The following is a 27,258-nucleotide window of genomic DNA, read 5'->3' as shown; positions in this document are numbered from 1 at the left end:
GATGTGTGCTGTGCCAGCACACTACTGATTTATTCCAATGTTATTATGAAAATATTTATAACTCTGAAATGTTACTTCAGTAAATGTTTGTGACTTTCTTTATTGCCTTTTTAAATTTCAGCTAAATAAAGCCTGAAGTTTTTTTAAAAAACTTTTATATAATTACACACAGTTTCTGCTTTTCAACTATTTTCTTCTATTCCTTAATTACACTGCTCTTTTGAGATGAAGTTTTTTTACAGATAACACATATTTTTCCAAACACTTCTCATACCACCAGAAGCTGTTACTTTTTTTTAGTGTTTTACTTTTCCTGATTTTTCTCTTTTTTTTTTTTCCCCTGATAAATCTTATAGCTAAATAATGGCTGAGTAAAACCCTTTTCTTGAGGGAGGAGAGAGGGGAAATTTTATAATGAAGTTGAATTCAAATACGGTATGGTCTCATTAGTAGTTACCCCTTAACTAGATTTTAGGCCAAATTCAAGATTCAGGGAGAAAGGTCAGGTATCTTTAAACATCTTTTAAAGAAGCAATCCTGTCTGATCCCTGAAAATGTAAGCTTTACAAACATCACCTAGTGTGACATTTATTTAGTCTGCACAGAGATACTTGTAACTTTCCCCTAGTACTGTTTATTACCAGTCTAATCTCTCTTGAGTTTTCATAGTTGTTTCCTGCAGTCCTGGAAGAATGGTCACACTTACATGATATTGAAATTAATTGAGGTGCAAAGTCAATTTTTCATTTCATGTCCCTTACAACATTTGTCTTTCTCATAGGTTAATTCAGAGTCAAGGTGTTTTATATTTTACATAACCTAATTCCAGACTTTAATGAATTAACACTGTGGAAAACAGAATTGTATGGACTCCTGCAATTCATTTTAATGTACAGTTTCATAATGAGATCAAGCACACAGCAAGTGGGTTTTTGATACCTTTGGATGTCAGAAAGCAACACAGGAAATGGTGCCTTAATATTTTTCAGTAGGATCCTTATTTACGCTTCTGATGACAGACTGTGATTTGTCTTAACTGACATCAGTTAAAAGGGGCCAGAACCAGATGAAACAATGAGAATACTTTCACATTAATTTCCTGGTATTAAACTTATGCTTCTGCAATTACTGTGTTTCATACTTAGGTGCAACATTTTTATGTCTAGACTCAGAAATATGGTAGTGAATTCAGTTAACGTAGAACACAAAATGAGAACAGTTTTACTATCCATCATAAATCTAAAGTTTAAGTTTCCACTGCATTTTCAAGATGCCACATTTTAAAGCTGAAGAGAATATATCATAAACATGTAAAAGGTCTCTTTCTATACATTATTCTAAACATTATTCTATACAAAATTCTGTAGTGATAAAGTAAATACAGGGGAAAGGTCCTGAAGGATCAGTGATTCATTGGCAGTGAAAAATATAAGAGGGTTAAACAATGTACATATGCTTACAGTAACTCAGCCTTGGACATAAACATAAGCTCTAATGTATTTTATTGAGTTTACATTTAATTCACTGCATTGTGGAAAAACCTTTATTTCTAAAGAAATATCCTTTATAGAGCAGGAGTGAGTGACATGTGAGAGAGATGAAGTAAAGATTGAAGGGAAAGGACAGTCTACCCCACTCTCAGTCTAATTAGCCAGTCCACAGTAATTTGAAGGAAACTTGGTAATTTTAGGAGGATTGTTGCTCAGTATTACTAGAAACCATACATATTTGGTTATGTTAATGACAAAACTCTCCAGTCACTTAAGCAAAGCATGTCCTTTAAGAATTTCCAAGAGATTAGGTGTAGATTAGGCTAGGGAAACAGAAAAGACCTTCAATGTGGACAACTGAAGCATGGTTTGGATGCTTTCCAAACCGCCTATCCTATGATCATGGAGCAGGTCTGTGGAATTCTGTGAAGCTGGCCAGCCTACAGTTTCAGACAAGGTACAAGACTGGAAGTGCATTATTGCACAGAACTCACCAGATGTGGAGAGCGCCTCTTCCTTCTGAGGGAAGTACCCCTTCTCTGAAGGAACAGTCTGCTTAGCCACAAGGGCACTGGTATACAGTGCAAGGATAAAGACAAGCCTTCCTGAATGCTGTGCCTCACTTCAGTTTTGGAAGATTTCAGAGACTTTAACTGAGATATGACATGAAACATTTTAGAAATGAAGCCATAATGTGCAAAGTTCTAGTGACCTTCCTGCTGGAACTTGCTGGGAGGGTAACTACCATACCATCCAATGGGGCACATTCTTTGCACTTAGACAAGTCCATAACATCCCTCTTGCTAGGACTATGACTATATTTGGCCCTTTTCACCCTCAGTAAACCCACAGTTTCAACAGATGAGGCAAAAAAGAAAAAATAAAATGAAAGTTCACTTTTAAGTGCCATCTAGTTTCTCTAATAAGACAATTTCAAACTGGAGAGCCTGATTTTTCTCTCATTACTCCAATCTCACTCTGGGGTAGACTCTTTTAGTTCTGAAGAGCTATTATTGATTCACATACTGGTATATATGAAGAAAAGCTAGGCCCAGAGATTGTTCTTTGCCAATGTCAGATAACATTTGAGCACCATCACCAACGAATAATATGTGCTCACAAAATGGTTCAGACTGCTAGGATAATAGATAATTACAGCCACAATTGTCCAAGTGAAGAAATATCTAAATCTCCCGTAGGAAACTGTGAATACATTGAGACCCATGAGTACAAAATTAAATGCCTGGCTTCAATAAATATGGAAAGAAAACTTCTTAAAAGTTTAGAATGTCATTAGCGTGGGATCTATTGAAGGATTTTTTTCCTTCTACTTTCTCCAAAGCATACCTATTTAAGACTCAGAACAATCCAGGGAACTGCTGCTGCAGTGTGTGGGTAGAGTTCAAAATGCAAAAGCTCTCTTAATTTCACAATGAAAGTGAAAAATAGAATTTATAATGATTTTTCAGCCATAGCGCTTTCTTTAGGACAAGGTATAAAGGTGAAAATATTACTTCAGCAGCTTTCTTTTTTAAAAAAAACCACTTTTCAAATAGCCACCAAAAAGAATAAAAATGTCTTCTACTTTCAAGGTGAATTGCATATTATCTTTCTGTTTTGTGTAGTTCAGAAAGATCTGTTCATTATTTTAGTCTTCCTCAGGGTTCCTGAAGTGATGTTTAATGCCATCAAATGAACAGCAAAAAGAGGGACAAAGATGCAAAAAGGAGGTATAGAATCACAGAACAGAATTACAGAACATCCTGAGTCAAAAGGGATTTATGAGGATCATCAAGTCCAATTCCTGGCTCCACATGGGGCAACCTAAAAGTTAAACTATATATCTTAGAGCATTCTCCAAATGCTTCTAGAACTCTGACACGCTTGGAGCCATTGCCACTTCCTTGGGAAACTTGTCTCAGACTGTGTAATAGGTCTTTCTAAATACAGAGTAAATGGCAATCTGTGTTGGGTTTGCATGGCCAGGTTTTGGTAGTAGGCAGCAGGAGAGCTACAGGTGTGGCTTCTGTGAGAAACTGCTAGAAAATTCCCCTGTGTCTGGGACGGACCCTCTGCTGGCCAAGGGCAAGCCCAACTGTGCAACTGCAGCTGGAGAAAGGAGTGAGCCCTGCAGACACCAAGGCCAGTGAAGAAGGAGGGAGAGGAGGTGCTCCGGGCTCCAGAGCTGAGATTCCTCTGCAGTCCATGGTGCAGACCATGGTGAAGCAGGCTGTCCTCCTGCAGCCCATGGATGTCAACAGGGGTCCAGAAATCCACCTGCAATCTGTGAAGGAGAGCCACACCAGACCAGGTGGAGGCCTGAAGGAGGCTGTGACCCCACATTGGAGCAGGGGAAGATCTCCTCTCCCTGAACAGCAGCAGAAACAATGTGTGATTAACTGACTGTAACCCCCACTCACTGTCTTCCTGTGCTCCTGGCAGGGAGGAAGTAGAGACTGTTAAAGAGGGAGGGGTAAGGGGAAGGTATTTTTAAGATTTATTTTACTTCTTGTTATCCTGCTCTGATTTTCACTGGTAATAAATTCAGCCAATTTTCCCAAGTAGAGTCTGTTTTACCTGTGGCAAAAATCAGTGAGTGATGCCTCCCTGTCCTGAACTCATGAATCTTTGATTATATTTTTCTCCCTTGTCCAGTGGCAGAGGGGAGTGATAGGGCAGCTTTGGTGGGTACCTGGTATCCAGCCAGAGTCGATCCACCATACAGTCACTGCTTTGCCCTTTTTCCACCAAGACCATCATCTCCTCAAAGCAAGGCTCGTGTTCGTCCCAGAACAACTTGTCTGTGGTAAAACTGTGCTGGCTGGTTGTTGATGTCACCTTGTCCTTTGTGTGCCTCCAAAGCAGATATGCCTTCAAGTCAAGAGCTTATTCCTGGAAAACTGCCAGTAGTCCAGGAGCTGCTTCAGATTCATCCAGCAAAATGGGAGAACTCTTTCTTGAAATGGGGAAGCAAAAGACCAAAAAAACAATGAGAAGCTTTCTTCTTCATATAGGTGAACAGAGCAAGGCTGCATCTCAGACAGAATCTACCTCCATCTCCATGTCCCAAGGACCACCCTTCATGACCTCCAACAGTCTCCTCATATCATGCTGGCACAGCAGCCCAAAGAATGTCAAGCCCTTCTCTTCCCTCTGTGCAGAAGAAAAGGCACCTGTCTACTCTCCAGGGGCAGGGCCAAGGGATGGGTGAGAAGTGTCTGTACACTTGACAATAGGTAGTTTTTTTATGAAGTGCTGGCAGAGACCTTGTGCAGGCTGACTGGGCCTCCCTTTGCTGTCAGTGGGATCTCTGGATGCTTTGACCTCTCTCAGCCATTGTGAAGGGCTGGTGTGTGTGCCACTTGCAGGGTGCTGGGTCAGAGGGCAGGTCACTGAAGACCTCCTACCCTCCTGGAATGTTGCAGTCACCATTTTGTCCAGGGCATGGGATGAGCCTAGGGCTCATGAGGAAAGGTGCAGCACAGTCCCTGTATGCCTCAAGATGAAAACTGGTGGATATGGATCTCCTGTGGCAGGGTTTATCTTGCATGACTCTAGCACATCTGGACTACCCTCTGCGACATCACAATAATGGCTGTAAGAGGAGCACACAGGCAGCCTCTGAACCCATCATTAGCTGGAAGAGGGCGAACTCCATGGATATCCTTCCTGCAAGCTCACCTGCAAGATCTCCCAGCAGTAAACAGTTCCTCTGATGATTGTCAAGGGTTGTATGGGCCCCTCTTCCCCATCCCCATCACCCCCTGTGTGAATACTGCTTAGTTATACTGTACTTAATACAACCCAGGATTTGGTTGGCCACTTTGAATTCCAGGCTACATTGCTGATTTATATTAAACCACCAGATCCCTTTTGGTAAGGTTGCTCTCCAAATTCTTGTCCCCAGTCTATACATACATCCAGAATTACACTGTCCACCAGTGTCGTGGGTTTACTGACCAGCTCTCTCTGGGGCTGAAAACAGTTTTTTCCAGGTGGATTTCCAGAGAAAAAGCCAATCAAAAGTTTTAGTAACGCCTCAGCGAATTACATATTTAGGGAAACAGAAGAGAAGGTTGTTGGGCAGATGAAATTAGGAGTCATGCAGAGAGTGTTGTCAGGCCCCAAGTGGGGGCCAGGCCTCCCTTCTCCCCCTGACCCTGGGCCGGGGGCAGATGTATTTTAAGCAGAGATTGGATGTGGCCCTTAGTGCCATGATATAGTAATTGGAGTTGGATCAGGGGTTGGACTTGATGATCTTGGAGGTCTTTTCCAACCCAATCTATTCTATGATTCTATGATTCTATGATGATTCTATGTGTCACTGAAGCCCCCCTGACCGAGACATGTAACAAAGTGGAGAAAAAAACTGTATGAATAGGAAATACTGTAGAAGGAATTCCAGGCACAGATAACACATCCTCCAAGGTCAAAGCTGGCAGCTGGAGGAGAGAGAGAAGAGAAGCTGTGAAGTGGGGGGGAACTTCTCTTCCCTCTCTCTCTCTCTCTCTCTTCCTTCAGCAGGGAAGAGACTGAAAACTAAAAAATTGTTGCCACCTCTGGAAGACTGTTGGGAAGCAGAGACCCCCTCTGCAGCTCATGAAGGAGCCCACAGCAAAGCAGAGTGCATGAAGAAGATGTGACTCCGAGGGAGGCTTAAGATGAAACACAGTCCTGATGGAGATTTGTGGCCCATGGAGAGAGAGACCTCGCTGGAGCGAGACAGCCCGGTTAGGACCTCATGATCCCAGTGAGGGATCCATGCTGGTGCAGCTGAATTTGTGACCCTAAGGGACAGCAGAGAATGGAAGAACTGTTGCCCGAAGGTGTAGTCACGCTAGAGAGGTCTATCAAGGACTCTCTCGTGAGGAGGGACCCCCACAGGAAACAGGGGTGGACTCAAAGCCATTACCCCTTGTATCTGTGGGAAGATCATGGAAAGGCAAGTATCCCCTTGCAGTCCATGGAAGATGCTACAGGGCCTGGGTAACCCACCCAGGTTCTGGTCTTAGATCAGGAGGCGGTAGGCGCAGCCCTAAGGTCGACATAGAGGAGAGAGAGAAAAAGAAACAGTTCCAGCTGCAACAAATTGGAGCTGTCGTCCTAGAGATAATAGAAGAACTTTTGAGTACTACAAGGTTATTTGAAAAATCTATAGCTCCAGAAATGGAAAAGAGACTGCTTCTCCTCCTGATCTCATATAAGGGGGGAGGGGTCTTCTCCTCCTGATCTCATATAAGGGGGGAGGGGTATTTCTGTTAATACATAGTACTTTTGCTTAGTTAGAATTGTTGTACATATATAGTTCTTTAGTTTTTATCTTTCTAGTAATAAATCCTAAAATTATTCTCCCCAATCAGATCTCTTTTGTCTGCATAAACCTTCTCTAAACTTCTAGCAATTGTGTGGGGGGGTTAGAAAAAATTGGCCCAGGGTAAACCCACGACATTTTTGGTGGAGAATGCAGGCAAAGACTGCCAGGAGAGGTAGAAAACAGATTAAACCCCCAAGAACCAGGCACAGAATCTGGCATTCGTTTTTTTGTTAATTTTCATGCACTTGGTGATTTCCCACTTTGGTAGTTTTTCCCGTAATCTTTACCTAGGAGCTATGAACCATCCACAGCTGCAGGGCCTGTAGAGTCAACTGCTTCTTACACTTCCTTTCCACCTCATCTGCCTTATCTTCCTTGAAGACCCTGTAACCATCCACTTAGTACTCCATTCACAGGACTCTTCCCACCAAATCTCACTGATGCCAAGGATGTCATGTGGCTTGGACTGAGCCGAAGTTTCTAGTCCCTCTTGTTTATTCCTCATACTATATGCATTAGTGTACAAACTTTTTAAATACACTCCAGTGTACTCAGTACTATCTCGAGCAGAGTGAAGGCCTGCACTATACACACGCCTCAAACACTGACATGCTGTCCCTTAGGTTATTACTTGTAAAGCCTGAATTTATCCCCTTACCCCCTTCAAACCTAGAAAGAAAAGTTCTTTCTCACAGTCCTGCTAGCCTGTGAGCAAAAGTACTTTTCCCCAACTGAGAATGGTGAACTTCATCAGGTCCTAGCAGGCCTGGTGTCACATAGATTGAACATGTCCCAATACTGAACATCCTAAAATTCTGTTGCTTCAGCCTTGGAGACAGGTACTGGTAAGTTTGGTCTGCTTATCACTACCTACAACTTTCAGGATAGAGGAGAATACCTGTACAAGTACCCTGGTACCACTAGCGTGCCTTGGTTTCAGTTAGTCTGAATAGCCAAAAGGGAGATTTCATCTGAAACTGGTGACAAGGAAAATGAGATAGAAAACTATAACTGTGAATCTTCAAAATCTGTGTCTCCTGTTATATTGCTGGCTTTCTATGTTTCAGGTATTTTGGAGATTTAAGAGAAAAAAAAATTCAACAAATTGCTTGTTTCATACATTTATTTTTTCATTGGAAGTAAATTGGTTACTGCTACATTGTCAGTGTTTAGAATTACTGTTAAGAATGTAAAGAAAAGATCTGGTGATTAAAAATAAATTTAACAATAGTTATAGAAAAGAGGTCAAAACCAGAAAAGTTAAGACAATATGTTGTACAACTAAGAGGAAAAAGCTCTTAAAAGAGATAGATGATATGTTTTTTTCTTAAAATATATATACCTCTGTCTGGTATGTCGGCAACCTGATGTGTTGCCCGTAATTTAATATGGGCAACACATTTAATAAATGCTGCCACTATTAATTCTTTTTGCTATGTAGAACAAGAGTATATTAGATTATTTTAGATACAACCATTGCGCAAGGACTACCTGGGTGAAATTGTGTTACATCTCTCTAATATCTGTGAAATATCTCTGCTGAATGCTTGGTGGTGAGGAGGCAGTGTGTATCTCTGAGTGGGAGCTCATTGTGCAGAAACTGTCAGGATTTTTTCCACTGTACATACGTTATTAGCTGTACGTACAAGCAGCTGCAAATCCTATCTTCCCTATGACTTTCTATAACTAGTTTATGTAAGAAAACAACACTTCTGTATTGTCTTGCCAGAGTTGTTTTGTGATGATGCCAGCACACATAAGTTTGCAAAAGGGAAAAATTGAAACAAGTTGCAAAAATCCTGTTTGAAGGTGGATGGGAGATAGTGTGATTTATTAATTTCCTTTGTGTATAACAAAGAAATGAAGAATTTTGCACTGACTGGGAATGACTTTTCTCCTTCACATTTTAAATAACCCACAGTTTTCATTACAACAAAAGAACTTGGAAGTGCTTAGGGAATTTGAACTGAGATCTTTCATGTAACACTGTACAGCAGCGTTAGAATCAGGTCAATGGTGTACGGCTTTTGAGGATGCCTTTGTTATTCTTTTAGATACCTTTGGCTGTTTAGATTCTGTTCTGAAAATTGATATTCCTAGATGAAATTAATAGAGTTATCAAGAGGTACTGTGATGCTCATTCTTCTAGGTTATAGGGATTCATTTTCTAGATGTCCATGTTTGCCCATCATTTATAGAGAAAATAGACAATTTTATACTTGTTCCCACTATATTTTTGTCTTCTTACACAGTTGCCCATTGATCAAGTAGTTCATACAGCTCAGTTTAAGTAAATGAGATTTTCCATATGTTGACCTATTGTTACACTGCCATCTTTCTAGTTATACTCAGTGACTTGAGGAAAATCTAATAGGATGGAGGTGGAAGAATTGATTTTAGCATTTGTTCTAAAAATCACTACTTTTCAATAGTACCTTGTCAATTTTTGTTCTGAAGTTGTCTGAAAAAAGAACATTTTTCTTGAGCATGTTCTCTCAGATCCCCTGCAATAAAATATCAAGCACTATCAGAATGTCTGATACAAATTTCAGATGTGGCTCCTACAACACAGATGGGAATGCTATTGAAAAAATGCTGAGGAAACAGAAGAATGTGCATGTGACTGCATGCAGTAAATAGTATCAGCCTCCTTGCCCCTTCTACCCTTCAGTCCAGGTTCCTTCCAAAAGAAAGCACCACAGGACATCCTGAAAAGGATGCATTCCCAGGTCTAAGGTACTGTTCATGTGAAAGAATTCAAATTACCACAAGACAATTGTGATTGTTATTCTAATTGTATTGTGTTATTATGATTCAATTATGCTTTTGTAACTGTTTAGGCTCAATTGTGAAGTAATGCATAGGAGCCAAATTAATTTTTCTTTTATATGGGACAAAGCGGGGTGTTTTAAATAATCCAAGCATAGAGATGACCTCTGGGCATCTGTGTGTGTACATATGCACACACATAGAGTAATGGTTGCTGCTTGTGTATATAGCCGTCATTACTATTTTGTCTTTTGTCTGAAAAATACAAAGGGAAGAAGATCTATTGCTTCTGTAGAGAATGCCTCTCTGATTCTGCTGAAAGAAATGAAAGAACGACTGGGCAAAGCATTTTTTAGTTCATAGAGGAAAAGATCTAATAAAGAAAAAAAGAAACAAGCATCCAGCTCCAAGAGGATACCCATGAAAAAGGTTCAAAAAGGGTAAGAAGTAAAAGATTGTGAAGGAGTCCTCTAATGCTCTCAAACAATATTACTGAGAAAGGAGAGGTTTCACTTATTTCCTCTTGTTCCACCAAGTATGTAATGAGTTGACCTTTTCCAGTCTTCTCAGGGCTGGAGGAGGGATTTGCTGTACAAGCTCTTACATGAAATATGTGTCAAAATCCTGAAGCTTTTTGGGAAAAGAACATCCTGAAAGGGCAACAGAGGCTGACATCTGAAGCTCTGTTTAGGGATGCCTGTGCCAGTTCTGACATTATTTGCTTCATAAGTTTAGGGTCAAATTAAAAATGGATTCAGTAAGACAAAGAAGTAAGTTCAGTAACTTTCCCTGGGGTATTTAGAGGTGCAGATTCTTCCTTTACCCCTTCTTTCCCCTCATTCATTCAGGAGTTATTGAGAGACTTGAATCTCAGTCCTTCTCACCATGCTATCATCTCTTGCTATAAAGCAAAAAAGTGCTTTGAAAGAATAAGCTTATTCTGATATGAAATGGAGAGGAAAGAGGACAATATGTACCTGCTTTCCTTTCAAACTACGAAATCTCAGGTCAGATAACATCAGGATCTACAAGAACGAGGCAGATAGTCTGCAGGCTTTTGTGCAACAGGGAGGTTCCAAAAGAAGACAGTTCTTATCATAAGCCAGAAAAGAAGTTGTGTGATTGGGAATAAGCTCAGAATTTTTTAAGTTATTCTACCAAACTTTGCTTCTCTGTAGGATACTAGTGACTTAAAGAGCTTCATATGGGTGCTCTAAGTATGGCAGGCTGTGTCAGACCAAAGCTTGCCACAGCAAGTATAAAAGTACTTTTAGAGACAGAATTATGTTTCTATATTTTATGGCCTTCACAAGATTTTTTTTTTGTGTCAATGTTTTTATTCTTTTGCTAGTTAACCAAATAAAGTCTGGCACTACATTTGTGATAAATATTTTTGCTATGGAGAAACATAAATCTAGCTGCTTTTCTACTGATTTTTTTGTATGGCTGTGAGGAAGAGGAAAGGTGACTAGTTGTTTTAGAAATGTAGTGTGATTTCAGAATATCTTGAATAATTTCTAATTATTTCACTTTGAGGGAGTTGATCTCTGGAAGATATCTTGTACTCCTGAGCTGGAATTTGACTCACTGTAGGGTAGCTATGCTACTGGTAAACTCAATTTTGATAATGTTATTCTCTGAAAGGATCAACTTTAAAGGTATGGTAAAACCTGCTGTTTATTAGAGGGGAGCATCATAGTCTGCAAAGTTATTGTAGTTGCTAATGGAAGGGAATAATGGAAGTTTCACTTCTGGAAAGAAATGCAAAGTTCTATGTCATGTACTACAATAGTTTGGTTTCAACATAGCTAGACAATAAAATATGTCATGTATAGTGTTCTTGGACTTGTAGCAGTCGGAACCTGAAAGTGAGGTTTCATGAGCTAACGTTTCTGGTTTTTTTTCATTGCTAATTATACAGCTATATCTATAGAGTAGATTTATTTTATAATGAATGCATTAGGGACAAATAATGTACTGTTTCACTGTAGCTGGACAGTTTTGAGACCTTATTTTCTAAGGGACTAAATTCTTTCCTGTAATATAACTTTTTATGCCCCAAAATCTGAGCTGCAATTTTATTTGTAGATTCAGCATATCCCATGGATTCATTTAATAAAATATTTATTTTTATTCCTTTGCAAAAGCTGTGACATAGATTTTATGACACATGTGTTTGTTCAGCAGTTAGTACTGTTACTTATGTTTTCAGAAGTTTCATAAAACTGAAGAGACCTAGTTTTATAGATTTGAAATTTCTGTTGTGTAGATTAACCCAGGATTCTCATGAGTTTAATGTGACATTAAGATAGTAGAAACAGTTGGATGAATGCTGCTCATCCCATTAGCTGCCCCACAAGCTGTTTGTGGGACTGCAAGTGATATGTGGGAGTTGCATATTTTTACACTGGACATCTAAGCAATAAATCCTTGATATAAGACATACCAAGTGTTGTACATCTATGATACATCTGGAGACAAGGTCTGAGTCTTCATTTTTATCTTCCCAGCATTTTCTACTGCTGGTGCTTGCTCACAAGCAATACAGGTACCACAGTATGGGGCAGAAATATAGGTCTCAGAAATGGAACACTTATTTTATACTTTCATTTACATGAATTTCTCATAGATTCAAATTGTTTCACTAACAAAGGTGAAATGAATGGATTCTTGGCATCAGATGAGCTGATAGAGAATAACAAAGTACCTTAACTGCACATACATAACAAAACAATTAAAATCTTAGTTCAGACTTAAAAAAAAGCCTTGGTATAATTATAAATGATATTTCAACATCAAACTATAAATAGGACTGTTCACTTGAAACCGAGCCCTTGCTAAAGACGAAAAAGAACCTCAACACAGGAATTTCAGTTCCATATTGACTTTAAACAAAACCAACCAACCAAAGAGAAATAATAAAAAAAAACCAGGATATGCTTTAAACTTCTTTTAAAAATTTATTTTTACTGTTTATGCTGTAGTCATAGCAACCAGAGATGGGTGAAAACTCACAGTCACTTATACTCTTAGACTTTAGATGTACTTATGTATGTAAAATTACTAGCAAAAGTGGGCAGGAGTGCTTTCAGAAAATCAGAGAAAACATAAGGCAGTTATATATGTGATTTTGAATCCCTATTAGTGTGAATACAGTTATGAAAGCCAACCTCCCATTGTTAGCATATGTTACAAATCTAAGAAATCATGCTACATCTTACACTCAGCTATTAAACTAAGCACGACAGAGATTATAATATTTCTATGTTGTCTGTTATTGTCTGTTGCTTTTCATTAAAAAAAAAAATCCTGTCTGAAATGTATTTGATGGTCCTATGAAATTATTCTGAACGTTTATAGCATTTAGAAATGCAGAAGAATGTTGCAAACTCTCACACAATAATGGAAAACTTCAGGCAGAAAGAAGAGACTAGTGTGATGTCTTTACTATCTGGTTAAAAATAAGTGACATGATCAGAAATGGAAGAAGCCCTATGGTATCATTGTTATCAGCAGAATTTTCTATTCCTAACTTTTCAATATATTTATCATGAATGAGAAGAAATGAAGAATAACAGAATCTTGTCTAGAATGTATCTATCATGTTTTGAACTTTAAGAGGAAATCATAACAACATAAGGACGATAAGGCTGGTGAACTTTTAGAAGGAACCTGGATCATTTTAGGAAGAATTAATGGAGTGTTTCCCATATAATATACAAGAAATAGAGTCTTGTACATAATGAAAAATCACTTAGTGGCTAGACTCATAACACAGAGCAAAATGGAGTGAGCTAGACATGACCCTTGATGAGTCTGAGAAGTAGTGGAACAGTTCTCCTTTGAGATATGCTGGACTTACATGAATTACAGCTGTTCTCTGGTTTCCTGAACTTGCAATATGTAACACCAAGACTGAAAAAGCAGAAAGACAAGTCTCAACCTTTCTTGTATTTTTCTGCTTTCCTCTCTTCCTCACTGCAGTGATATTGATTTCAAGGTAGGTCTATGTAGATTCTCCAGTAACTTGCAAAAAAAGGGGTTTTTTTGGTACTCAAATAGAACTAGGATGTGTTAGATTCAGACAAAACAGATGAGGTGGTTCTTCAGGCAGTGGGTGTTATAGTTGTAAAGTTTGTTGCCAAAGGGTGCTGTAGATGGTGAAAGATTACCTGGACCCAGAGGTTACTGGACAAAAGCATGAGAGGAAAATCCATTTAAAGATACTAAGTGGATTTAGGATACTAAATATTAATTGTTACCATGTATTTCATAAAAGTACTAAATATACATCCTACTGTATAAGTGCACTTTATGAAAATTATTTGGCAAAGCATACATGTAAACAGGAAATGTCCTTTGCTGGTTCTGGTTTTTTTTCTGTTTTAATCTCTGTTTGTGATCATGCTTGAGGTAGAATAACAAGCCAGCTAGACCTCTGTCTGATCTAGTACATCTTCTGTTATTTTGATGTGAACACACCAAATTGGCAATTTGCTTTGCTAGTGCACAAAGATCTGTGGATGAGCATATAAAGATCTATCTCTGCGTTATTCTCAGCTATACAGAAGTATAAGGCCTCTGTAGGCTAAAGTGAATTAGGAGGATACAATGACCTTATGGCTAAATTCACAAGTTTTCAAGGTATTTTTAAGTTGTTTTTTTTTTTACTTTTTTTTTTTACCTTTTTTTTTGGAGGGGTACTGGCGGTGAAGATTGAAGAATAGGATAACAGCATGATCTTGTCTGTAACTTTTTTAATTATTATTTTACAATAAAAATTTTAAAATATATAGCAGTGAAAGAAGTTACTCATAGAGCATTCACAGAAAACAGTACTGCCTGGCAGAAGAATTAAATCTATTCTTGTATGTTCAACTTTGGAAAGCAGTATTCCCATCACTTCAGAGATGTGTATGCTATTTCAACAAGACTGACAGAAAAGTATTTTTAGTTGTCTGTAAAACAGGTGGGAGTATCTCAAGTATGTCTCAGTAAAAGTAGAAAATGTTGACAGAGTATATTGGTTTAGAATGCTTGGCTGGGATGAGTAAACCCTGACAGCATGTGTGTTTTTTGTCTTGATCTGTGAAAATTCCTCAGGACAGGGGTCAGGGAATAAACGTAGAGCATCTTATCAGTATGAGAGGTAATGGTTATGATGCAGGAAAAATGTATTTTCAGCAACCAGGAGACTGAATGACTCAGAGAGCAACCAGAGATGGGTGAAAACTCACAGTCACTTAGACTCTTAGACTTTAGATGTACTTATGTATGTAAAATTACTAGCAAAAGTGGGCAGGAGTGCTTTCAGAAAATCAGAGAAGGCAGTTATGTATGTGATTTTGAATCCCTATTAGTGTGAATACAGTTATGAAAGCCAACCTCCCATTGTTAGCATGCAAATAACAGTATTGCAGTCTTTGCTAGTGAGCTTCCTAGATGCAAAAGGTTACACTTCATAAAGAAATACATATCTTTTTTTTAATTTAAAATCCTGACTTCATGCAGAAGTGAAAAATATAAGTCCAGTGTTTCTAGCGGTATACTAAATTTTATCCACAGCAATAGTGGCTTTTCCAGCAAGCAAAGAGCAAGCATATTCCAAAGACCACATATTCTAGGAAAAGGCAAAAAACACCCCAAAGTCTATGAGAACACTACCATTCAGAAAGCTAATGTCTGCAGCTATGTGGGTGCCCTGGGCTTCCAAGGAGCAGAAGCAGAGAGAAAACTCCACTGTATGCTCCTAGACAGGCCTTCTGGAGGGTTGAGAGAAGAGAGAGTAAACCAGTTATGTGTTTTTCCTCAATCCTAACAGGAATAGATCAGAATGTTCATGTGTGGGCCTAAAAACAATAGGAAAGGACACACTGAAAGATTGCAAAGCTCACTTATGATGGGATGCTGGAAGTGAAAGAAGATGAATGGGGAACAAATTGTCCAGTGATATATTCCATACCATATAACATCATGCCCAGCAATAAATCAGGGTGAGGAGGACTGTGATTTTGTCTTCCACAGTGTCAATTACTTGGACACTGGCTGGGCATCACTCTGCTTGCAGGAAGGGTTTTGCCTCTGCAAACTCACCCATCTTCTTTCCAACACTTATAAACTACTCTTTTTTTTTCCCCCACAAGTCTTTCTGCTCTTTCTCATCCTGTTCTCTCCCCTGTCCTGATTGAGCAAGTGGGTTAGGGAACACATGATTGTGGGGTGCCTAGTTGCTGACTGTGGTCAATAGGTCACAATATCATGAAGATATTTAATATTATATGAATGTGTCCTGTAGCTGACTTCATAGCTAAACATATACCAGTGTTTGTATATATTAAGGTAAAGACAGCGTTTGTGCCAAAAATAGATGCCAAGACTTACAATTTGTAGAATTTGGCTTACTCTGAAATAGATTCTTGCTGTTATGTTTTTAACTCCTACAAAGGCACAAAAGTATCCTTAATTTTTAAAATTAGTTTCTAGAATGAAATTAACACACCTTTTGACACATTATTTACAGTAATTCTTAGGCTGACTGGAATTAAGCAAATTATGTCCTGTCTGGGAAATACTGATTTTTTTCTTCCTCTCTCTCCATTCTAAATATTTTTGTGCTTTCTTCCTTCAATAACTCTAAATCTGTGAATTTAAATAGAAAAATCTCCCACTGACTAAATAGCTTTTTTACGAAAAATCAGAAGTAATGAATTACAGTCTTAACAATCTTACAGAGGTCCTGTTTTAAAGAAGATCTATTAGAGTAGATTTTTCAAGGTACAGTCTTGCACTAGAATTACTAAAATTAGACAATTTTATTACAAATAATTCACCTGAATTTTTGAATTTATTGATTAGTATGTTTAAATATCTCTGTCCAAGATTGCATCTTTGCAATTAGCAATACGTTAATTAGGTATTCTTTTATGTTCCTGTCTTCTCTGCTTTGAAAGGAACACATCAGTGAATTTTTGTCAATGCCACTGAAGAATATAGCGGGGTCTTCGACTTTGAATCAGTGTAAGAAATAACAGAGAACAGCTAATTGCTTCTTTATCTATTAGACCAACGTAAATTACACGGCCTGGCAAACTAAAGGCACGGGTGAGGACAGTTAAGATGTCGCACTACAACATACACTCAAGGTTTTCATGTTCATTCTTCATATAGCTTTATTCCTTAAAGGCACATAGAAGCCAAATGTGTTACCGCAGGTATTCTTCTTAGCAACTTTGTCAAATGTTTTTTAAGTGATTTTATGCCTATTTTCCTCACCAGGCCATGTCATTCTTGTGGTTGATCAAATTACCAGAGTTCATCTTAAAACCTCTCATTTAAAAAGTTTTAAAATATATTAAAATAGAGAGGTTTGACAGCATTGCAAAGTTAACTCTGGCAGTTTTTTATTTTTTTTTCCTGGTTGAACTTGATGGCTTTAGGCACTTGATGTGTTGAAGTTAAGGATTCTCTGCACTAGTATTCAGAGCAGAAGATTAGACTCACCTGCAGAGTTCCATGAGCAAAGATCTTAGTGGCCTTTTTTTTGCCTCTGGAAAGGACAGAGACAGAGGAAGCTCAGCAATTAGGCTGGTGATGGGACCCCTCTGTCAGCCTGGGAGTTGCACATCTGCTGTAATCCAAAGGTATAAGTTCATTTGCAATGAGGGAAAATTGATTCCCCCAAGTATTTCACTTTGTTAATACGAGTAGGCAGAACAGGAGAAATTGAGGTCTCTTAATGTAGCCAGAACAAACAGCTGAGTTAGACCAGGTGCTTAACTACAGGCAGCTGGGGTCTGGGTGAACAACTGCATGCCCCTCTGCTACTTCTCTGCTACTTCTCTGCTACAATAGTGTCATAGTGCAATGCCTATTCATGTTTCCTTGGTCTATCTTTAAAGAACTGTAATTTACTGGAAAACATATTCCTCAATATTACTGTAATAACCCTCTTGAGTCTCTTATATCACTGGGTGCAATCGAAAGGGCAGATCTTGAGCTACTGTAAATCACGCCAGCTCCATTGATTTCAGTAGAGCTCTATTGATTTACTGCTGCAGAGGATCTGGTCTGAAATATTTCTGTGGTATTGTGTGCATTTAGAGTTAGAAGATTTAGAGGCACTATAATAAAGCTGAGAATCCTCAGCATAATCATTCTCAATGACCGATGTATTTCTTTGTCTTAGTATATAAACAATTAACATCACCAGTCCTAGTTGTGTAAGGTAGGAAAATTAATATCTGGGATACTATATTGATACTAGCTGCTATGAAACATCCTAATCAATGCTAATGGGAAAACATTTCTTCATTTATGTGTATTATACTGACGTGTTCAGGATGCAGGGTCATACTGCAAATGCCTGAGTCTCAGAATGAGAAGGAAAAAGACACTCTTGACTGACATGCCTCCTAGTCAGCTGTATAGCATTTACATTTCAGAGTAAATGCTTTTAATGATAATTAACAAAGTTATTTGTACTAAAAAAAAAAAAAAAAAGAAAAAAAGAAATGCCGGAAGAGGTGAGAGGAATGAAACTTCAAGTGTTGATAACTTGTTCACTAATGATTTTCAAAGGTCATTTTGAGTGCCATAATGAATTATGCTTAAAAGCTTCTTTGAGTGTATCCCTTTCTCTTTCTCTACAGATAGAAAGAGTAATAGTCTTTGTTGTAGGGAACAGCAGTGCACAGACTGTTTTATCAGTACTTTAAAACAATTGGAATGTAGATGAGAAGGTGTTAGTCATAACTGCCTAAAACCACAGGTTGGTATCTTGTGAAATTGACTTAATTTTAGATACATCAAATGGTTGCAATTTCCATTGTCTTTGTTTGGATAATATCTGGATAACTTTTATATGTGTGTATGTAGGGTGTTGAGCCAGAGTAAAAACTTACCTGTACAACAGGTAATGTTGGATCCCAAAATATGACATCTGCAGAAAGGGATTTGGGTGGACTTCGCAGAAAGCCATGGGCTATGAGAGTTGGGGAAAAAAACCTCCCCTTTGAGAAACAAAGGAGATATTTTTGGTGTTGATTGCCCTGCCTCAGCCCAGAGTCCAAACCTTGATTTCATTAAACCTCTGCGGAAGACCTATTTGTACTTTATCTCTCCCTTTGTATTCCCTGAATCCTTGCATCCTGTAGAACCGAATACCTGTTCCCCCCTGTAAATTGCCTAAGATAAAGTGGGTTTTTCCCCATGAGGTAATTGCTAAGACCCCAAATTTGTTAACCTGGGTTTTCCCCTTATGTCATCCCCTGAAACCCCCTGCTTGTAATAAATTGTAATAGTTTCAACCCCCTGTTGAATATATAGACCCTAAACTCTTGAAATATGAACTTATAAGTCAAATACACCATTCCAGTTTCTTGCCCTGCCTGGGATCATCTTAGTTTTATTGACCTCCGCAGGTAACACCCTGTCCTTTCCTTCTTGACCCTGATCCAATAGTCTCCTGCCTTTCCATGGGCTTTTTTGTAGCTTCTTTGTGCTCTTGGAGTACTTAGTATGCATGCCACTTTAGCTCACTAAGCCAACAGAAAACTCAGTGGGTGGGAGGAGGAGAACAAATAGTTTTCTTTTGGCTTACTTGAGGCATCAGAAGGGCAATAGTAAAAATACATGGGAGAAGATGACAAAGCTGGGAAGACAGACAAGGCCACACTTCTATAAAAAGAAATTAATTGCCAAATAAGCTCAGTTGTTTTGTCTAAATGGGGCATCCTTATGCAGTATATCCTAAACATCATAGACTGAACATGAGAAAAAGCATTAGTTTTGTGTCTCTGAGAGGTCACACATTTAAATACTCAACAATATTTCTGTAGTTGTAGAAATGTATTTAAAATAATTAGCACTAGAAATAAAGATTGTCAGAATTGGAACTCATGTGTTTCATAGTAGTATAGGAAACATCTGTATATAAGCATATGGTATTATCATGGGTAATGATGGTCCTTGCTAGCTGTTGTAATACAGTTGTCCAAGCAGCATGAGTTCAATCTTTTTCTAACGTTCATAGAAATTTGGAACTCAAATAGTTCATTTTAATTTGATCATTGCTAGTTCAAAATGGAACAAGTCTTATGTTTTATCACCCAAAATGACCTCTGCTGATCCCACTTGCTCATTAGAATTCAATTACCTTTCTCCTGAAATATAACTAGCTTAGATTGTCCTACTGTACAAAGCATGTCAGCCAAGACAGCTAAATCTTGGAGGAAGGACAAAGAAGAAAATTCAAAATTAATCTAAATGTAAGGAGGAAAAGCAGAATTTTCCAGGAGGTCATAAGCTAATCTTTGACAAAATATAAAAGAAAATTACAATACGTGCTCTCAGAGCATTATACCTCTGAACAGATGAACTCTCTAAATGGCTGTGACAAGTCAGATAATCTTGTCCTCAAGCTAGGAAAAAAGTAACTATAACTTCCAAGATACTCAGACTATTGTCTGTATTTTCATTTCATATATTGTCATTTCGACTCTAGTATGTGTAAGAATTCAGATACAATACTTTGTTGGTTTATTTATTAGAATAAAAGAAGCCTAATTCTAATAACTTGAATAATAAAGTCCTCAGGAAATGTGAATAGCAATGCATACATTTCTTTTTATCCATGATTTCCTTCAGAATCTCCCTGTTCAACCAAGCTGGTCGTCTACCCCACCGGCTTGCCTTTTGGCACACTGATACAGCCTGTTCCTGTGCACTCAAGGCTTCCTTCTTGAAGCACGTCCATCCCTCCTGTAGCCCCCTGTTTTCAAGGGTTTTTTCCCAGAGTAAGCTCTGGACCAGTCTTCTGAACAGGTCAAAATCTGCCCTCCAGAAGTCCATTGTGGAGGTTTTATTGGTGGCCTTCCTTGCATCCCTGAGTATTGCAAACTCTATTATTTCATGGTCACTGTAGCCCCGACAGCCTCTGACCACTACATCTCCCACCGGCCCCTCTCTGCTTGCAAATAACAGATCTAGTGAGGTCCCACCCCTGGTAGGTTCATTTACCAGCTGGAGCAGGAAATTATCCTCTATACACTCCAGGAATCTCTTAGACTGCCTCTTCTCTGCAGTATTGAGCTCCCAGCAGATATCCGGCAGGTTGAAGTCACCCACAAGAACAAGGGCTGGCGATTTTGAGACATCTGCCAGCTGCTTGTAGAATAATTCATCCCTTTCATCACCCTGGTTGGGTGGTCTGTAAGAGACTCCCATTAGGATGTCAGCCTTCCCCCAATGGAATTTTAGTTGCAAATGTGCCATCACAGAGTGCAATAAGCGAGGCAAGGACAATGAATGAGTTTTTTGTTGATCACAAAGGCACAAAACAGTTAAGTAGGATAATGATTTATAACAGAACAGAACGGGATTTTGTATTTCAGGAGAACTTCTGCAATATCCAACATAGTTTATACTTCTAAAATGGAACAAAAATAAAAGAAAATAGGGAAAAAAGTCTGAATTGCTTTGGGCTAATACTAATATATGGAAAACTAAAATCCCTGATTCTCATGTAGGCCTTTGTGGTTTTTTCTTTATACTTATATACATATAAATACATATTTATGTGTGTATATGTGCATGTATGTATATTTAAAAATGCATATTTTCTTAAAATGTCTCACAGCTTCAGAAATTGAAATGATTCTATCTGAAAGGTGACTAACCAATATGAATGAAATATATCAATAGAATTGAAAACAATTTGGAAAATCAGTAAGAGATTCAAGGTTTTCCAAAATATGTTAACAAGAAATAGAACTCTGACTGATTTGAATAAAGGTAAATTGAAGAAAAGTGCTCATCATGGAGTGGGCTTTCCCTTATTTTTTCTCTGCTTGCTGACTTGAGTTGGAAGGACCCCACAAAGGCCACTGAAGTTCAGTTCCTGGCCCTGCATAGGACTTCCCCAAGAATCACACCATGTTTCTGATAGTGTTGTCCAAACACTTGAACTCTGGCAAACTTGATGTGGTGATCACTTTACTGGAGAGTTTGTTCCCGAGCCCAGCCACCCTCTGAGTGTAGAACGTTTTCTTAATATCTAACCTAAATCTCTCCTGTCACATAATTATCATGTGTCCAGCGATACGACCTGCTATAAAAACGATAAAATGCAGAAATTTGAAAGATTGCATATTAAACTTAAAAACTCTGTTGTACTGGTCACTTGATTTACAGATTCAACTGAAGCAAGTAAATATCATCAGTTTTATTTTTTTGTTGTTCTTTTATACAGTACTTTTTGGGCCAATATCGCTCCATGGAAGAGGTAAACCATGCAATTCCATGGATACACAAAGTATGCAAGACCTACTCTTGCCTGGTTTGGAAAAGCTCCGATCACTTCCTTGTTTGAAACTAGAGGAAAATGGAAGGAAGGAAGCTGTACACATAACTCTTTGCCCTTAACTATTTTACTTTGAGAGCTTAGTTTGTCAACGGCACTGCAATTTTACTGTGAGAAAGTGCTGGGACAGCTGTTTGGTGTATAAAATATTCTTTGTCAAGAGTGTGCATCAAATTTAGTAAGGTATTGGTTTGTTTTTTTCCCCCCAAGGAAAAAAAATTAAAATATATATGACTTTGCAGAAATTTCATGCAGCATTGTTGTTTTAGTCCCATCTTTGAACAAGAAATAACTTCCAGAATTATAAAATGCATTTGCTAAAGTGCAAAGGACAAAAAGTGAGATTTTTACAATGAATATGAAAGTAATCCGTTCTGTAAATATTTGGTATCTGCCATGTACTGATATTTTTTACTAGCTTCTTGCATGGTGAATCAAGATTGCTAATGTGTGCCAGTCCTAATCCTTCACTGCTGAAGATAACAGATCTTAACTGAGGCTTATTCGAAAGTTACACTGTGAAGCTACCATTAATATTGTCCTTCTCCTATTTTTTTCATTATAATATTAGCCTGAGTTCACACTGGGCTTTTCTGTTACTTCTAAGTGCTCTTTTCCAACACAGTGATTCCCAAACTTTGTGATTCATACTGCCATATAAACTAGTCTAGCTGGTTCATGAAGTTTAAAAGAAAAATCTGCAAATTGTCAGTCTCAGTGCACATGTTGATCTAGTAAGAAGGATGGGTGTTTGAAAATCATTCTGTGGTTGGAAAACAGGGGATTATATTAAAAAGCAGGAATAAAAAAAACACATAGAGCAACAGGTTAAAAAATTCAATACATCAAGCAAGCATTTTATTCCTTACCCAGAAACAACTGTGAAAGAACCTCTCAGGTGCCTGTAATAACATTCCTGATGGTATTGCTGAATATCTTCAGAATAAAAATCATTGATTTCTTTTTTGGGGAGGAGTGAAATCACTGGAGATGGAAGAACTGCTATATAATCTAACAACATTTTTTCTAGTTCAGCATAATTTTTTCCTTCCTCATTTCTGCAGCTGAGAGCTGGCATTTTGTCATTTCAGTGTGTCAGATTGTTATACTGTGCAATGTTGTTATGCATTCAAATGTCAGTTTCACCTAAAAATTGAAAGTTATACCCCACACCCATTTTCAGCTAATAAGGTGGCTGTTACTTTATATAGCAGATTTCCAAGGCAATATGAAGAGATGAGCTTATCTGAGTACTGTTATATATTATTCACATATCTCAAAATATGAAGGTAAACAATGTTTACCTTCCAAAGATTAAAAATTTTTAACTTTCCTTTTCCATAAAAAAACTTAATCTTTTTTTAAAAATTGGTTTTGTTTAGTATAAATAAGAGTTTTCTCCATGGTAGAATGGTTCCATATTGCATAACTTAGTAAATATGAATATATCTTGTTACTTAATATTTTTATTTCTCAGTATTGCTTAATAAATGTAGGACATGTCACTGTGTGATTATGCCTCATCCAATTCTGTTTCATCCAATCTCGTGAATGATAGAAATAAGATCTGAACATGAAAAATGCTTTCTCTGGCAGCCTCCTTCATCCTTTTTCTTTTTTTCCCTTCTCTAGGGCCGAGCTGTGTGAGGGCCCAGAAGGAATTGGGTCAACCCCAAACATTTCTCGCTCCAGTGTTTAAAGTCAATAACGAAATAAATCTGTGGCAGTTTTGCTAAAAGGGAGTATGTAAAGTATGAAGGTTTCATCTGTACTTTTTCCTGTTTTTAATAATTTCTAAACTCATCCAAGGAAGAGTATGACTAATAAAGCTGCACCATTCCTCATAGTTTTTATTAGTCTCGGTGTTGAGAATGGGTCAGTTTTGTGGATCCTGTTTAATCCAGGCTTTTGAATAAAGTGTAAGTTTATTTAATGACTAAGAAAATTATTGTGTAACTTTCTTGTAAATATTCATTGTTAGTATAGGTTATGAGTACTGAAGTAACTAAACCAATCTCAGAATCTCTAAAAATCTATATTTCAGTGCTGCAATACAGAGGGAAGCAAGAGGGAATGGAGACTTTATTAAAGCTTAAGCCATGGATAAAAAAATTATAGATCCTCTCCTCTGCAGGCTGATTGAAGTCTTGCATTTTCTTCTGACCTTTGTATCTTTCACTATCTTTCTTTTACCTAAGTAGTGTCTTCTTTTGCTGCATTGAAGGAATTAATTAATTTCCTTAAGAGGGTAGCACTGAACTGAAATAGGATGGCTTGGTGTATTTGAGTTTTTTAACAATAGAAGGTCTCTTGGATTTTGCTTGTTGTCAGTGAAAATTGTTTCGGTTTCTTCCACAAACCTTCACCACTACTTTTTGCAGGTGTTAGCAGTGGGAATGGGTTCAAGGAAAAAGAAAAAGAATGTACTGATTTCATGGGAAATCAGTGTTTCCATCTTAATTTCATTAAGAATGTTGTGTTGCAAACCCCCAAAATTTCTGTTCTGTTTTATTCTATTCATTTTTTTTTTTTTTTTCCTGGAAGGAGTCATGCATGATGCAAGGTTAAATACTCACACTTACCAGTATGGTTGGATATTTTCACTATTGTAGAGTGTAACCCAGGGAGGTCAGTCAACAGAACTGCCACCTTATGGTGAGGTTTTTTTTCAAAATCATACACATACAGTATATATATATATATTGACAAAGATCACTGAAAGCTGTGTTTGTATGTCTTTAATATACAGTTAAGATTCTGAGTACGCGTTTTGAACAAAGACTTTCTACACAAACATCAGAACCCCTTATTATATTACGCTGTCTCTCCGTGCAAGTTTAGTCTGAGATTTTTTTATAGGTAAGTGCTTTAATTTTCTTTTTTTTCCCCCCTTTTTTATTTTCATTGAAGCAGGAGATTACACTCACAGGTGATTCATTATTGTTTATCATATGTTTTGCATATTGTGTCCCCACAAATATATATAGAATATGGACCTTCATAAATAATTTTATTACACCTGTATTTCATCCTAGTGTCATCCTATTCCAAAGAAAGTCTTACTCAACTTCACATGAACTAGGATATTACTGCAAATGGACAAATCACTGCAGTCTGTTTCTGTGTTGTTTAGTCTTCAGACAGAGATGATGAGAGAAAAAAGCGAATTGCTCTTTTATAGTCGATCCTGAGTTGTGGAGTCTGTGGTTTGTGGAGTCTTTACACTGGAATTAAATGTCAGCAGTCTGGATACTCTGGCAAAGGATAATGGTCCATTTTGGCCCATCTCTCCGCTGGAGATCCTAAACACCAGATGTGTCCCTGGGCATCTGGGGAGCTAGAGAGCAAGCTCAAGGCACTCTACCAGCCAGCCTGACAGAGTGTAGACCAGCAGCAAATCAAGCAGCCAGCAACAGGATAAGGCATTTGGCCACAGGAAGAATGGTGGAGGCTGTCAGGAATCTGGGAGCTAGGCAGCAGGCGAGCTGGGCAGGAGCCAGCCATGTTCTTGGCCAAGGAGTGAGAATTTCTATTTGCCAGCTTGGTATCTCGCCAGATGATCACTTGTCATTCTGCTGAAAGTCATGAGGCCATTTTGCAGCTTAGAAAAACTAAGGGAAAAAAAGTTTTATATTGTGTTATTTGTTTTATTGTTGATGAAAGACTGAACAGGTAATTGTCCAGTTTTTCCTCACTACTACAAAATTTAGAGGTTTGCTAACATTTTAAAAATGGCAAATAAGAGTGTGATACAGGCCCAGAGCCACAAATTTGAGGAATGATTTGCCCTTCAAATCTTGTACAACTGGGCACCTATAAGTAAATTTCAGATACATTAGTTCATTTTGCAGACTTAACTACAAAATAGCTTGCAAAATAAAACCACAGATAATGGCTTAAAATCACCTATATCTCTAAATACATTCTGTTTGTAAATTCTGAATGTGTACTAAATGTAAATTTTAAAAATATCAAAGTATCAGAGATAAAGGGTTGCTTGAAAATTTATGTCATATTTTAATCTTTCTGTTCTTTCTTCGGACAAATCTGATTTCTGGAAATACTTACATAACATCACTCATTGGGCAACATCGTAAATGGTAGCTTTTTTTAATTATACCTAAGGGATAGAGGGAGGAAAAAAAGTTTTTCAAACCTTCTTGAGGTCTAAATTAGAATCAGTAACCTTTAAAGATAAATACAATTTTAAATCCATTATCCAGCATGATTCAGGATAAGCATTTATTGGCTAGTCAGCAGTCCATATTCAGCTACTTGAACATTTGTGAGAACACACTGAAAAGCTGCAAACTCAGCTAAAGCAGAATCACATACACTTCCTATCTGCAAAATAGTTTTGGTAGTACTTGGCAAATTCCATTTAAGTGTTTTCTCATAATATTAGGTTTAAACTCAGCCTTGTGCCTGGAGACTGCAGCTACAACTCTACCTAGATCATTCTGTATGCATGGGAGAGGTTAGAGTGAGACAGATGGAGATTTCTTTTGAGTATAGGGCCCAAATCTTAGAGAGCTGTGGCAAGCTTGATTAATCACCCTGCATCCTACTTCATAACTATTACTTATGGTTTAAGAATAACTGCTTTCCTTTGTCCCTGCTGCAGACTGGAATATAAAAGTATGTGGAGGTACATGCTGTGCATACAAGGACAGTTTCTGTTTTAACCCTTCATATGTGTCTGCAGGTTCTTTTTAATATATGACAACCTGAAGGACAAGCAGATGCCAGACAATGCAGCTTTCTGAAGTATGTAAAAAAGCAATCTAATCCAGTTAAAATCTGGAGTCCAGCTATGCTGGGTAGTCATTTGAAGCTACCGAATCAATACAAGTCCACAGCTCCAACATGCATGACAATAATCTTTGTGTCCACTTTGGTAGATATGTTAATCTGACTAGAGCAGTCTGTCAGAATGATTGACATGAGCAGATTCTTGGGGCAGCAAAACAGCTTTGCTTGCTTTCTCTCTGCCAGAGCATTGAAAAGTTAACTTTCTTGTGGAGAGCTGTGGGAGAAGGGGATATTTTTTGACCAAGAAGAGGAGACATACCCCACTCATAGTTCTCCATTCAGGACCAGCAGGCAGGAACAGGATTTCCAGGAACTGATTTTCCAGGACTCACATTTTGACTCTTCCTCCTTCTCCTTTTTCCACTGACATCTTATCTTTAGGAAGGCTGTGTTCTGCTTTATCTCTTCTGAGAAGCTGTGATATGGTTTTGAGTTTAACCATGACAGAAACAGCTGATTGACTTATGAATAACTGTTAATGTAGCTGAGTTCGACCAGTGGTGTAATAGGTGAAA

Source organism: Empidonax traillii, unplaced genomic scaffold (genome assembly GCF_003031625.1).
Source record: "Empidonax traillii isolate 1590-97213 ecotype Southwest subspecies unplaced genomic scaffold, ASM303162v1 scaffold314:size1482489, whole genome shotgun sequence".
NCBI classification, from domain to species: Eukaryota; Metazoa; Chordata; class Aves; order Passeriformes; family Tyrannidae; genus Empidonax; species Empidonax traillii.
This window is presented reverse-complemented; position numbering follows the sequence as displayed.